The 15,535-nt window shown below is 37.8% G+C and overlaps 1 pseudogene; it reads right to left on the bottom strand.

The window, feature by feature from the left end:
* Positions 1 to 549: 549 nt before the first annotated feature.
* LOC103550261 (E3 ubiquitin-protein ligase MARCHF2 pseudogene) lies at positions 550 to 11,234 on the bottom strand (annotated as a pseudogene).
* Between the last annotated feature and the right edge of the window lie 4,301 nt (positions 11,235 to 15,535).

Raw genomic sequence — 15,535 nt, 5'->3', positions numbered from 1 at the left:
TATCTCGCACATTCCTTTGAACCCAGGAATGGCAAAAGTTCTTAAAATGTTTTCTTTACTAGAAAAAGAATATGTAACAAGACGATGAGAAGGACTGCTTCCTTCTTTAAGAAAGCACTGAAAGAGACCTTCTTTTTAAATAGAAAACACTTGAAAAACGTTTCCTTTGTGAATTATCACGTGTAAAATCATATTGAGTGATGTACGGGCGCCCTTCACTTTGAACACTTTTTTGTCCAGAAAGAGATCTTTTTATTCCTTTGGAGTGGGTTTTGCGGTGTAACCTAGAAAGTGAAGGGTGCCAGGAAAGCCAGCCTGCCACGTGCGGAGAAGTGCAGGAGGCTTGCGCAGCCTCCCAGCCCAATGAGCGCCCTCCACTCACCCATGGCCCTGGCTGCTGGCCGGGAAAGGGCCAAATGGACCTCAAAATGAGATCAAAGTGCTCACTCCGTCCAAAGCTCAGGTCCAGGTCCATCTGTCCTCCTCACGTCCAAGAGTGTGCAAAGAAAATCTGAAAACATCTTCACACGGGATCACAGAATAGGCCCTGCTTGACGTCTGTTGGCCTGAGAAGCATTCCGGCCGTGCAGAAAGGGTCGGGCAGGTTGGGTCCTGCCAAACGCCGGGGCATCACCAGCTGCCTCTGGCCCCACCAGCCCGGCCTTCACCCGGGCGTCTCCTCTGCCACCTCCTTCAGGAGGCCAGCCACCAGTAGGGTGTGCTGGGTGCCCTCGGAGCCACTGCGTTCCTGCTCTTTGAGGGCACTTTCTGGTTGGTCCCTCTCGACTCTGAGCACAGGCGGCAGTGACAGTGGGAGGAGACCAGCGTCCAGAGGTCACAAATGCTGAAAAGGACGACGTTGAGGGCGATGAGCCCCGTGGCCTCAAGCGACTGTGGAGCCAGACGTAGTCGTGGGGCCTTGGCAGGTACAGCCTTCCAAGATGGCAGCCAGTGGCATGATGAACCGGAAGCACACCTGGTGCTGCCCAGCACAACTTCCGCTTCTCTGTGTGAGGCCCTGGGTCCTTCAGCCAGTGTGTGAGGGGCCCGGCCGCTTCTCCACTGCACCTCTGTGAGGCACGGTTCCCTGTAGCTGGTGTTGGATGTGGAAAGCCACCTCTCCAGACAGCTCTTATGCTCGGTGCCCAGGGTGCCTGTGCCAGGGAGGTGGCAGCAGTCACATGAGGGAACCCCGTGTCCTCAGGGCCTGATGCCCATGATCCCAGGAGCCTGATCAGCGCCCCAACCAGTGTGCAGACAGCAGTTAAGTATGTACTGCAGTCTATACCCTTAATTCAAGCCAGGAGAAGTGGGTTGGTGCTTGTCCTATAAATATAAAGAATGACAGCATTTGGCGTGGGGAAAGATGGCTCGTGCTGATATGGCAAATAAGTAAACATTTAAAAACATGATAAGCAGAAATTTTAAAAATGCTTAAGCTAAACATTTTATGGAAAAGCCTGCAATTGAAATATCTTGTTTAATTTATGTATACATAACCAGCAACTTTTGCCCCGTGTTACAACTCTTACATAACTCCACCCTAATAATCCTATAGCGATTGAAGCAGCAATTTTGTTCTTTCCAGTTATGTTACTGTTGATGTTGTTAGATATTTATTTATTTGTTAAGGGGCTACAATTATGTGCTTCCAACACCAAAATGCATCAAAAGACACATAGTGAAGTCTCTCTTCCATCTCTGTTTCCTAGCTGCCGAGTCTGCACCCCTTTCTCTCATCTTCCAGGTCTCTTCTGCCTACCTCCCACCCCCCGCCCCACAAGTAGCCACCATTATTAATGCTAACATTAAACACATTGGTTAAATAATTAGAATTTGAACATTTTATCACTTACAGGAGAAAACTGATGGACACTTTCGTTGATTGAAAGAAATTAATTCCAGAAGCAAAGTCCTTGAGAAGTGGAGGAGGAAAGGATTGTAGGGACCAAGTGCAAGGACCATGTCTTCGTTAGAGTCTATCACCTTTAAGAGATTCTTTGCTGAGAGGAAACTACTGCAGCTAGCCTTGGGTGTGCGGGCTGCTGTCGTTTTTGTTTCTACAAGGAAAATCTAAAAGCCCTCTGAAAATTGATGGGATTGAATTTATGCCCTGTGAAATTCACCACATAAAATTTTTTCACTGGAAGTAAGTTCATAATTCTATCACCACCTTTTTATTTTGTAGATAAGGAAAAAGATATTCATAGACATTTATGAGACTTCCAAAGTTTTTACTTCTTTCCTTTTAATAAATGGATATTTTGAAATAGTTTTATGATAAGCTTGGTCACCTGTATAAGCTAGGAATAATCAAGATAATTTAAGTATTCTGTATTGACAATTATAAAAATGTATTTGTTGAATGAAATTAACAATTATATATCAAGACAGAGTCAATGTTAATAATTCAAGGTAAAAAATATTTTTCAGTTTTCTTTGGGATATGGGGCTTATAAGTTGCAACACTCTTCAGTTATCAGAAAGACCTATTTATATGTTTTTTATTGACTGACTTATTCTTGGTTCCAAAACCAGCATTTCTTACCCTACTCAGAGAGCATTTATTATTTTTATCTGCCCCAGCACCTACCACAGAGCCTGGCTCACAGTAGGTGCTAAATGAATGTTTGTTGATTGACAGATGAATGATATATTACAAAATAATTATTAGTTATTTTCACTTGATATTTAATATTACCAGTACTTTAAGGGGGTTTATTAATACAAAGTTAACACTTATTTACTGTATGAAAATAATCCAAAGTAGAAAATATTATAAAAGCTGATTTTTCAGTTTCATATTGTATTAAATACATAATACAATTAGAAAATTACAAAAATAACCAATTAACACCATTGTCAGAATGAATCTGCTCCACAGGGCACTACATGCTCCTTAGTTTGAGATTTTTCACAGAAAAGAAAAGTGAGGAATGGATGAATCATAGCCAAACTGCGGTATATTTCCCCAAACTTATCTTGTGCTATCTACAAAACTTTCTTTTCATGTTATTGCATCCAGTCTTTATCACCCACAATCGCACCACCATGTTTATTGATTAAAACTCTCTATCCTGTCTTTACTGGTCATCCAATTCCTACTCTGTGTTCAAGATCCAGCTGAAGTCCTCCCTGCTCCAAGAAGCCTTCCCTCCAGCACTCAGCGAACTCTTTCCTCTGACCTCTCATAGAGGCGATAATACTCATCACACACTTGACGTTCTTTGGATTTTGACATTATTGGCTAAATTTCCTGTGCATACATTTGACCATTCTGGTTAGATTGATTTAAAGTGTAGAAACAACCAGAGAGGTGAGTCAATTCAACTCTGTTGTATGAAAAGGAAGCCCACCCAGAGGGATTAAGCAAATGGCCCAAGTTGACGTCTTTAAATAGCAGTCATGAAAACATCTCTTGTCCCCTAGTTTGCCCACTGCATTATTGCATACCTGGAGTACAGGACTTTGCCTGTCTTTGTGTCTACATCCACACTAAGCGTGGTGTCTTGTGTATAATACATTTGGGCTTTTTTGTTGTTGTTTTGTTGTAAACTTAATGTAAAACATACATCTCACTATAGACTTTAAGAATTTGCTCAGTGATTTGATAGATGTTTGTGCAAATGTGCTTTCATGTGGTGAACAAATACTTGTTTTTTCAAAGGCTGTTTGGCAACACTCTATTCATATAGTTTAACAGTCTCACCACAACCGACTCATTTGACAAAACAAGTTCTATGTCAATATACATAGAAAAGGAGAGAGGGAGCCTAGAAAAGTGGGTTAATTTACAATTTTTTATAAAAGATAAAAGGCATATTTTTACCTCATGCCTCCCTCCTCAACCCACCCAGCCAGAAAAATACTATATTTATAGATATACTCTATTGAAAGTGGGGCACAGATCAATGCGCACAAAAGAACCTGGAAGTGTATGGGAAGCAGGGAGAACGGGAGGGAATACTGGCAAAGAAGAACTCACTGTTCTACAATAAGCTCGTTTATTTGAATCTGTATCCAAAAGAGGTGTTTGCTTTTAAACATTCACAAAATGTTCTGACATTTTGAACTAAAAAGGGAGACCTTTAGCAGACGCTGGGCCAGCGCCAGGACCTCTACCCTCACACCTGCTCTTCGCCCTCCACTGGTTGTAAGTCCTTTCAGTAATATATAACCAAGGAAAATATTGTGTCCCAAGTGCTCAAAAACAAATTGCACACATTCCCCGTTTGCCACTACTTTTAGTGAAAGTCAAACTTCATTAAGTCAACACACTTTGTAGCTTTCCTCCTGATGAGGCGTTTTTTCCTGTCATAAGTCCTTAACCTGAAGTCTTTGGGAAAAGTTGCATAGTAGAGTCAGGAACTCAAGCAGATATGGATGTTGGCTTTAAATCCCATAGCTACCCTACCAATGAAACGCTTGAAGCATCTGCCCTCACCTGTGGATGCAGGATGGGGGACAAGGCAGAGAGGAGATTGTGTAAGTTTGACAAAATGTTGTTAAACCTCCTTAAAGTTGTTAGGGGGATGCCCGACTCAGAACATGTGGCCCCATTTTTCCCCACTGGTCTCACCTCCGTCCTCTGCCCCATAGCTCACTCATCATCTTTGAGCATCTCTCATGCCACCTGGCCTCAAGGCATTACCTCTCAGCCTCATAGGTAGAGACTTCTCACTATGCACAAGAAAGAGTTCAGATTGCCTCCAAGCTAGTAGACTATCTCCCATAAAGAACAGCAAGTGATGGAGAAAGCCTTTCTGGATACTGACTCTTTCTTCAACACTCAACCTCCACAGCAGCTCTAGTTTCCAGGATGTTTTGATTTCTTGAATCCAGTTAGTTATAATTTGTCTGTTCTTTCTTAGGGCAAAGTTTGTAAGTCTTTGAGCTGTTCCTACTTTCTAAATTACACAGTAATAGTAATAAAATAATGATGGTAATTAACATTTACTGAGGACTTGCTAGGTGCTAAATGCTAAGCATTTCGTTTTACATGTATTAACTCATTAACCCCTATATTAGTAAGGGTTCTCCAAGTATATATCTCCTATTGGTTCTGTTTCATAATATATATATTATGAGAAATTGGATCATTTGGTATGGAGGCTGAGAATTTCCATGATTTGCTGTCTGCAAGCTAAAAACTAAGAAAAAGTGATGTAACTTGGTTCAAGTCCAAAGGCCTGAGAAATAGGAAAGCTAATGATGTAAAACTAGTCCCAGGGCAGGGGAAGAGGAGATGAGATGTGCCAGCTAAAGCAATAAGGCAGGGGGGGAAAAGGAATAAATTCCCCCTTCCTCTGCCTTCTGTTCTAATCAGGCCTGTAATGAGTTGGATGATGCCTACCTACACTGGGGAGGACAGTCTACTTTACTGAGTTTACCAATTCAAATGCTAATCTCATCCAGAAATATCCTCACAGGCACACTCAGAAATAAAATTTAACCTTGGCACTCTGTGGCAAGTCAAGTTGACACATAAAATTAACCATCACAATCTGCATACATCTATGAGGTAGATACGTTCTTATTACCTTTTCATAGTTAATGGCTTTGAGGTCCAGAGTAGTTGAACAACCTGCCCAAAGTCACAGCTAATAATTGGTGGAGGCAAGATTCACACTCTAGAAATTGTACAAGGCTTAGCTGCCTCTCACCATGTGCATTCTATAGTAATACTAACAATAATAAATTATAATATAGATACCATTGATAAGACATGTGCTCTGAGTTATTTTTCAATGAGCTTAACGACTGCGCAGAACCAGATCACTGACACTCTCAACCCTGGTTCCTCTGAATAGGAGCACCCTCATGGAGGTGGCTACCTGGAGCTGGAAGAGTGGTCTATAGCTATAGAGCACTAAGTTTTTTTGTTAAATCTCAGGAAGTTATTAATAGCCTCTTTAGATGTTTGAATGTTTATAGAGTACTATTACAATCTGAATCTACTTCAAAGCATAATTGAAGGTTCAGGTGATTTCCTTCTTCCTCAACCTTATCATACAGAAGAGAATCCACTGTTTACCTGCAATAGAAAACCTAAAATTTAATTATAGAAAGGAGAGCATAAAAGTGCAAACTTGTTTTTTCCCCTTCCCTTTGAAATCCATCTTCCTCTTTTACTATGGAGATGAAAGTTTATTAGAAAACTTTTCTTTCATGTGCAATACTTCCTGGCTTTAATATTTCATAAATTTGAAATGTTCTGAATTTTTATGGCTTAGTGGTTCTTAGGAAGTGTTTATCTTTTCTGTTTGTTTGTTTTTCTGAGAGCATTTAGAAGAAGGAAATACTTTAACTCTCATTTATGTTGTAACACTTCCTCAGCATTCCAATTTATTCTTTAGAACCTACTAGTGTGAAGTTGGAAGCCTTATTATTTTAGGGACCTTTTTAAGTGTTCCATTTTTCTCTCCTGGCACCTTCTACAACTTTCAGAGTTAATATTAACATTGCATTCCTGAAATTCCATAAAAACCATTTATGTCTTTGTTATCCCTGCTAGAAACCAATTTAGTGACCAAATGTGTATGTTTTCACTCCCGCTACCTAATTTCTCTGGAATTGTCAGGGAAAAAATAATCAGAATAAGAAATTTTTGAGAAATTATGAATTTACTAATTTAAATATTTAAAATTTGAAAATATATATGATTGACAGACATTTTCTTGCTTTAAAAAAGATATACAAAACCACTTTTGGTTTCTTGGTTTTAATAGAGGGTATATATTATGGAGTGCTGAAATAACGCAACAGCTGTGACCTCATTGATGGGGCTTCTCACTTTAAATTCAACAAAACTCGTTTAACAAACATATTTAATTAACACCTATAATATTCAAACCTACGCTTAGTTCCTAGGGTTGCAGAAATGAGTGAGACAACTCATATAAAGAGCACTCAGATCAAGATATGGAACATCACTAGCCCCTCAGAAACCTGCCTTGTGGTTTCTCCCACTCATTACCCCTGCCTTCTTCCTGAAGGTAACTACTCTTTTGACTCGTCACACCATATGTGTGTTATTGTACTTTTTTAAATAAATGGAATCATGAGTATGTATTCTTTTGTGTCTTGTTTTTTGTTCAACATTATATTTGTGAATTCATCATTTTGTTGCATTTTGCAGCAGTTTTCATTGTCGTAAAGTATTGATTATGTGGATATACCAAAAATTATTTATCCATCCTACTGTTCATGGACATTTTGATCTCTTTCTGGTTGGGATAGTTTGGGGTTATATGAATCATGCTGCTATGAACATTCTTGGACATCCTCTTGGTAAACGTATATATGAAGTTTTGCTAGGAATGTACTTAAGGATGGAAACATTACATATGAGGATAAATGTATGCTTAGCTTTAATGTGAACTACCAATGAGCATTTTGAAGTTTCTGTATCAATTTGTTATCACACCAGGATGACAGTTTCTGTTGCTCCCATCCTCTCCAACACTTGGAATTGTTATTTTAAATTGCAGTCATTCTATTGTGTACTTCACATGGTTTTAATTTGCATTTTCTTGATAATTAGTGAGGTCAAGACCTTATCTTATGAAGCTCTTGATCAGATTTCTTGCTAGTTTTTCTATCAGGTTGTCAGACTCTCTTCTTATTGATTTGTAAAAATTCTTTGAAAATTCTTCATTACAAACTCACTGTTGGATATATGTGTTGCAAATAGTTTCTCTACTCTCTTACTCTTACTGATCTTTTGATGAACAAAAATTTCTAATTTTAATATAGTCCTCTTTATCAATCTTGCCCTTTATGGCTAGTGATTTTTGCACCGAATTTCAGAAATATATCTGTACCCTGATCTCATGAAGATTTTCTCCTGTGTTATCTTCTAGATCCTTGATTGTTGTACCTTTTAGATTTAGCTATTGAACCTGCCATTCTATTTGTTGTGAGTTGAGTGAGGTAGGGACTAAGTTTTATTTTCCAATTGGCCTACACGTTTGTTGACAAAACCATCTTTTCCCCACAGCTCTGCAGTATTACATTCATCATCACTTATTGAATTATACCTTCATGCATCAATTCTGATAAACATCAGGAAAATACTATTAAGCCAAAAAAGCCAAGTTGCAGAAGAACATAAAGACTGTGAATTTATTTAAATATAGAGTGAAACTTGCTATGAACAAGATATAAACAGTTACTTGTTTGGGGGTCACAGTTTTGACGAAACCATAAAGAACATTAGGGTAGTAGTAAAATATTCAGGAAATGGAAGAATTATAAGGGGCACAGAGGAGTCTTTAAAGGCACTTGTAAGTGCTCATTTTATTATGATTATTTTCATACGTTACAAATAATAAATATTTCTGTATCTGTTCAATGTTTGAGAAAAAAAATTTAAAGAGTGATTGGCAAATTATACAAGGATAACTGTACAGTTTTAGTTTCAGCTTATCCCTCTGGTTTCTAAGTCCCTCTTGACCCCTATTCATTTTCTACTCCTTAGGATTCTCCTTAGTTTCTTATAGCTTAGCTATACGTTTAAGAAGGTGTTTGTTATACTTTGCCTAGCATTTGTAAGTTTTCTGTTGTGAGGCTCTCCAGGATATGCATTCTCCACATTGCAGGGAACTAAAGCCTCCCATTCACTCCTTCTATCCCTCCGCAAGCCAGGTTCCAGTCTCCCTCTCCCGTGCCACTGAAACTGTTCTTGTCAAAGATAAAATGTTTTCTGTGTTAGCCAGTCCTACAGACACTTTCCTTATTCAGTTCATTAAATTCAGTTCTCTGCTCAGTCCATTCAGTACAGTTGACAACTCCATATATCTTCGTATATTTTTCTTTCTTTGCTGCTATGAAGCCACAATCTTTGAATTCTCTCACTACCTCACTGGACTCCTTTTCTCAGCCTCATTCTCTGGCTCCTTCTCTTGTGCTGATATCTAATTGTTGGGGGCCCTAGGGCTCAGCTCTGGGCCCTTTTCTCTTTACTACCTGCATATTCTTCCCACATGATCTTATCAGTCCATGGCTTTAACTCACCCCTTATCTCTCAAATGTATATCTTCTGCCCAGGTCTCCTATTTTAGGAGTAGATTTCCATATCCAATTGTTTACTTGACACTCTCATTTGGATATCTAATAAGTATCTCAAATTAGCATTTCAAAACATAGTTCTTGATTTTCCACCCACCTCCTGAAGCCAGTTGGCATCAATGGAGATTTAATTTAGCAGCAAATAAAAGAAACTATCAAAGATAGTGGTTTAAAAATATAAACTTTTGCTGGGTACAAAATCAATTTAAAAAAATCAGTTGCATTCCTATACACTAACAATAAACCAGCAGAAAAAGAAACCAAGAATACAATCCCATTTACAATCACAACAAAAAGAATAAAATACCTAGGAAAACTTAAACAGAGGCGAAAGATCTGTACACTGAAAACTATAAGACATAATTGAAAGGAATTGAAGATATAAAGAAATGGAAAGATATTCCATGTTCATGGGCCAGAAGAATAAACATAGCTAAAATTTCCATACTACCTAAAGCAATTTACAGATTCAAAGCAATCCCAATCAAAATCCCAATGACATTCTTCACAGAAATAGAACAAAGTATCCAAAAATTTATGTGGAACAGCAAAAGACAGCTAATAGCCAAAGAAATCCTGAGGAAAAAAAACAAAGCTGGAGGCATCACAATCCCTGACTTCAAAACACACTACAAAGCTATGGTAATCAAAACAGCATGGTACTGGCACAGAAACAGACACACAGATCAATGGAACAGAAAAGAAAGCCCAGAAATAAAACCAGACATCTATGAACAGTTAATCTTTGACAAGAACATACAATGGAGAAAGGAAAGTCTCTTCAATAAATGGTGTTGGGAAAACTGGACAGCCACATGCAAAAGAATGAAAGTAGACCATTATCTTACACCATAAACAAAAATTAACTCAAAATGGATTAAAGATTTGAATGTAAGACCCAAAACCATAAAACTCCTAGAAGAAAATATAGCCAGTACACTCTTCAACATTGGTCTTAGCCCCATCTTTTCGAATACCATGTTTACTAGGGTAAGGGGGACAAAAGAAAAAGTTAACAAATGGGACTACATCAGACTAAAAAGCTTTTCCAAAGCAAAGGAAACCATCAACAAAACAGAAAGACAACTCACTAACTGAGAGAAAATATTTGCAAATCATGGATCAGTCAAGGAGTTGAGCTCCAAAGTATATAATGAACTCACAAAACTCAACAACAACAATAAAATACCACTCAATCCAAAAATGGGCAGAAAATATGAATAGATATTTTTCAAGGAAGATATACAGATGGCTAACAGACACTTGAAAAGATGCTCAACATCACTAATCATTAGGGAAATGTAAATCAAAACTACAATGAGATATCTCCTTACGGCAGTCAGAATGGCTATAATTACTAAGACAAAAAAATAACGAATGTTGGAGAGGATGTGGAGAAAAGGAAACACTCATACACTGCTGGTGGGAATGCAAACTGGTGCAGCCACTATGGTAAACAGTATGGAGATTCCTCAAAAAACTAAAAATAGAAATACCATATGACCCAGCTATCCCACTACTGGGTATCTATCCAAACAACTTGAAACCAACAATCCAAAGTAACATACGTACCCATATGTTCATTGCAGCACTATTCACAATAGCCAAGACATGAAAACAATCCAAGTGCCCATCATTCGATGAGTGGATAAAGAAATGTGGTATATATATATAATGGAATACTACTCAGCCATAAAAAATGACAAAATCATGCCATTTGCAACAACATGTATGGATCTGGAGGGTAGTATACTAAGCAAAATAAGCCAGACTAAGACAGACAAACACCATCTGATTTCACTCATATGTGGAATATAAACAAGCACATGAACAAAGAAAACAGTTCAGGGGGAGTGGGTGGGGGGAGGGCACAGGGGGTGAAGGGGAGCACTTGTGTGGTGACAGACAAGAAATATGCACAACTGAAATTTCGCACTGATGTAAACTATTATGAACTCAATAAAAAAATTTTACATGACCAAACCAAAAAAAATTTTTTTTCTTTAAATAAAAATATCGACTTTATCTCCCTCTTACACAAAAGAGGTCTGAAAATCTGCATTCAGATCTGCTACGAAGACTCCTTGGTTGTCAGATTTCTTTTTACGTTTCTGATTCATCATCTTGGCAGGTGCTTCCACCTTTCGAATCACTTTGATATCCATGGTGGTCTTGGTATACCAGGTATCACGTCCAGGTTTCAAAGAGGAAGACAGGGGAAAGATAGAAGGGTGAAAAGGACACATCACTGAGCTTGAAACAAACTTCCAGAAGTCTTACACAACATTTCCAATTATATCTCATTGGTCAGATCCCACCCAATGGGCACACACCTAGCTACAAGGAAAGGAAGACAAAAATGGATTTTAGCAGGACCCCTTCCATCTTTAATAAAATCTGAATTCTGTTACCAAAGAAGGAGAGAATTGGCACTGTGTGGCAAGTAGAGGTCTCTTCCACACTGTTTCTCCTTCATTCCTTGCCATCTCAGTAAACAGACCTGTTGTCTACCTATTGATTCAAGTAAAAATCTTAGGTCATTCTTGATTCCTTCCCACATCCCATCTATCAGCAAGTCCTCTTAGTTTTCGTTCCAGAGCACACCTTGAATCTGTCATCTTCTCTCTTTCTCCTCTGTTGTCCCCTTAATATAAGCCATTGTCATCTCTTGGGTAGATGTATTATTGCAATGGCCTCCTTATCGGGTCTCTTTTCTTCCAGTTTTGACCTAACCTTCTTATAGCATCCAGCATGCCAGTGCGGTCCGATGTAGATTTTCCTTGCTGGGTTGTTTTTTTTTTTCCATAAAGTCACATCAGCTCCTTACCTGAAAGCTTTCAGTGGCTTTTTATTGTACATAACATAAAAACTCAACTTCTTAACAGTGGCCTGCATGAGCATCTACATATACCACTCTCACCCTCTGCTCACATTTTCCAGCCACAAAAGCTTCATACACGTCAAGTTCTTTCCACTTCAGGACATCTATGCCAGAACATGCTCCTTTCAAGTGTTTTGAGTTTTGTTTGTTTATTTATTTTCTTTGCTGTTTCTCTCCCACTAATGAAACACAGGCTTCATGAAGGCAGGGCCTCATTAGGACTCTTCATCCATTTCACCCACACCTGGAATAGGACCTGCCTAATGTCTAGTAGTGCATACTATTGTTGAATGAACAAATACACCTCTTATTTTTGAGGCTATGAGAAGTTCTTATTTATTATGGCTTACACTATATTTTAAATATTCTGAATATTCTTTAACAAATATGGATTGCTTTTGAATGTTAAAAAGGTTTATTTTAGTGGCAACATTAAATAATGTTTAATAATTAGAGTCTCCTAATATTTTGCAGCAGCATTTACAATATGTAAGATATGGACTAGGAACGTCAGCTATCAAACAACTCAGGCACTCAATATGACCTCAAGGAGCTTACAGTTCAGAAATGGGAATGGAAAAATAAGCATAGCTATCTCTATTCTAACCCAGACATTGGTAATTACTAACAAAGATACATAAATTAGATAAGAGTTACTACTATATAAATCCCCCCACTTCATGCAGCTAGTATACTGTACTATACTATATAAACATGGCCTCCCATGCAGCTTTTATATAGACAAATTCAAGTCGTTGCTTGTTTTTACAGCAAAAAGTTTCTCCATCCTGATTCACATCTTTGTCATTGTTTACTCCAAAAGCAAATCGAAACCAAATGTAACAAAAGAACTAACAAAAAACCAACAAAACAAATAATTAACAAGGAAAACCACCATTCTCTGAAGCTAGTTTCCGAGGGTACCTGCCAGTGCTCTCCGGGTATGGGACAGTGCTTGGCCTACCTTAGAGATGCTGCTTAGCTGACTTTAGAGAAAATGTGCAGCATACTTGATATAAGCAGATTAATCTGCCTTTTCACAGGATAACAGCCTCAGGGAAACGTACCATTAGGAAATCAAAGCAGAAAAACTTTAAGGCCACCAAAGAACTTTAGAGATAAGGTATAAGTGAATTAGAAAGGGAAACATTTACTGGCCTTAGTTTATCTTAGAGAATAAATGCCTCATGACATTGAGAGATGTCCAGTAAGCTGTGTATTTATAAGAACCAAGACTAATATCATATTAAGCATTGCAAAATTTAGTAATGTTATGGTGCTATTTTAAATTCACTTTGATGATTCCTTTATCTTTTATTTTCATAGTTACTTCTTGAAAGGTATTTTTAGCTATAGTTTTATTAATATGAGGCATCCTCAGAATTCTAGATATAAACTACTTAATAATAATATAATAATAGATACCATTTATTGTGCAAACACAGTGCTGTGCAAAGATTGAAAGATATTTAATACCTTATTTTTCCTATATCCTCTATAAAGCCCAATCCTGGCTGGGTGCATCCTAAGTATTTAATCCATATTTGGTTTTTTTACTATAATGTTGAGAAAACACTGTATGGGAATTATAAATGAAAATATTATTCGCAACTCTATCACTTATTAAATGGAATACCCTGGCTGGTTTTTCATAGACTAAACTGATAAGGTTCCCCCTGGCTATAAATCCTTTAGTTTGTTTCCTCCCTTCCTTCCTATCCTCCTTTTCTTCCTTCTCTCCTTTCCATCCTCCCTCCCCGATCCTTCCCTCCCTCTCTCCCTTCCTTTCTGTATCTTTGAGCACACTTTCCCATTTTTAGATACATTCATCCATTAAACAAATATTTCTTGAATGCCTGCTGATAAAGTACCAGCCGTTGTTGTGTTTAGTGGGATTTAGCAGTGAACAAGGAAAGAACAAGCAGGGAACAGCCAAGTCCTTGCGTTCTCATGGAATTCAGAGTTTGCAGTCCCTCGAGGGAAGACGCTGCCTGATTCATTCATATGTTCTTCCATGGTGCCTAAAAGAGGGCATTTACTCTGTTGTTACTTTAAGAAAAAAACATTAATGAATGTAGGAAAGAAAGAGAAGGAAAGGAAGAAAGAAAGAACTTTTGAGATCTTCAGGTTTGAAAAAGCAGCGCTTTCCTTGATTAACTACATAATTAAAGGAACACTAGGTGGCCTCAGAGAGATTGAGCCAAGGAGACAAAAGGTAGGTGATGATGGGTGGTTTCTGTTTTTTTATGAGTTCGTCTTCCTCAGACATTTTATTTTCACAAATTATACATCAGTATAGCTAAACAACATTCAGGACTCTGAATTCAGACCTTCATAATCAGCTGACAAACATTTCAAGCTGTCACAAAAGGAACTCTTCCCAGGCTCTAGTTCATTTTCAGTAATACCACCATTTATTTGTACCGGTTTTTGTAATTATTTTAATATGTTACTGCATTTTGGCCTTATCACTTTATGAAAAATAGGAAAACTGGAAAACAAAACACACTGACTCAGCTGACAAGAAGTATGACTCTCATAAACCTAATACATTTTAGATAACAGCGGAAAATGTTTAAAGTTTTAAAAAATCGTATTATAACCAGATTCTCATTAGATTTCAGCAAGTCTACTGTGCATTTGATTGTCAAATTAAAAGAAAAAAACAACTTTAAGAACATGTATGGAATTTGGAATTTTATCATTGAAGATTAGGTTTAACAAAAAAGAGATAGCTTTTTTTTTAAAGAATCTGGGAGGAGAAAATCTTCCTCTATTTGACTATTATATGACTACTGTGCATGAGACTTTCACACACGTTTTCAGAAACGCACTAAGTATGAAAGTACAGACCCACAAATAGTGACACCTGGTAGCCAGTGGTGGCAGTATTCTCACTCCTCACCAAATGCATCCCTGCCTTTTATTTCTCCCTTTCCTTTGTTTTTCTTCTTCTGTCACCTGTATTGCTCCCCCTTGCATTTTCTCTGCTTATACGTTAGGCCTACATGTGAGACCTAAAAGTACCCACAGGCCTTCCACACCTCAAGAGCTAGAGAATCCGAAGTGGGTTGCCCTCTACTACGAATTTTAAATATTCAGAGGTTCTGGAACCTGTTTGCTTTTTCTCTCATTTTTTAAAATGCTCCAGAGAGTTTGAGGAGATTTGTTACCGTTAGAAATGCTTGACCAGCACAGCATAACATAATGGAGAACGAGTATGTGTGCTTGCACTGGATTAAAAACTCGGCTTTGTCATTGATCAGCTACATAACCTTGAATTAGTTACTCCACTTAGAAAGTCACTTTCCTTATTGATAAAATGTGTATTAAAATACTGGTAACTTGATATTATTGTGAAGATTAGGCATATATGTATATGAAGCATCTGGAGTAGAGTAGACATTCAATAAGTATTATTATTATTGTCATGATGCTAAGTATACTGCTTATTTTTTCTATTATATTGGAGTAAATTACTATTATGTTTAAAACATGGATACAATTTAATGAAATTAAAGGTTCTTCCTTCAAAATACCTTAAATATCAGAAGCAAAATTGACTGCCTTTCTGTATTCTTATCT

The sequence above is a fragment of the Equus przewalskii genome, chromosome 30 (genome assembly GCF_037783145.1).
Source record: "Equus przewalskii isolate Varuska chromosome 30, EquPr2, whole genome shotgun sequence".
In the NCBI taxonomy this organism is placed as follows: domain Eukaryota; kingdom Metazoa; phylum Chordata; class Mammalia; order Perissodactyla; family Equidae; genus Equus; species Equus przewalskii.
This window is presented reverse-complemented; position numbering and strand designations above follow the sequence as displayed.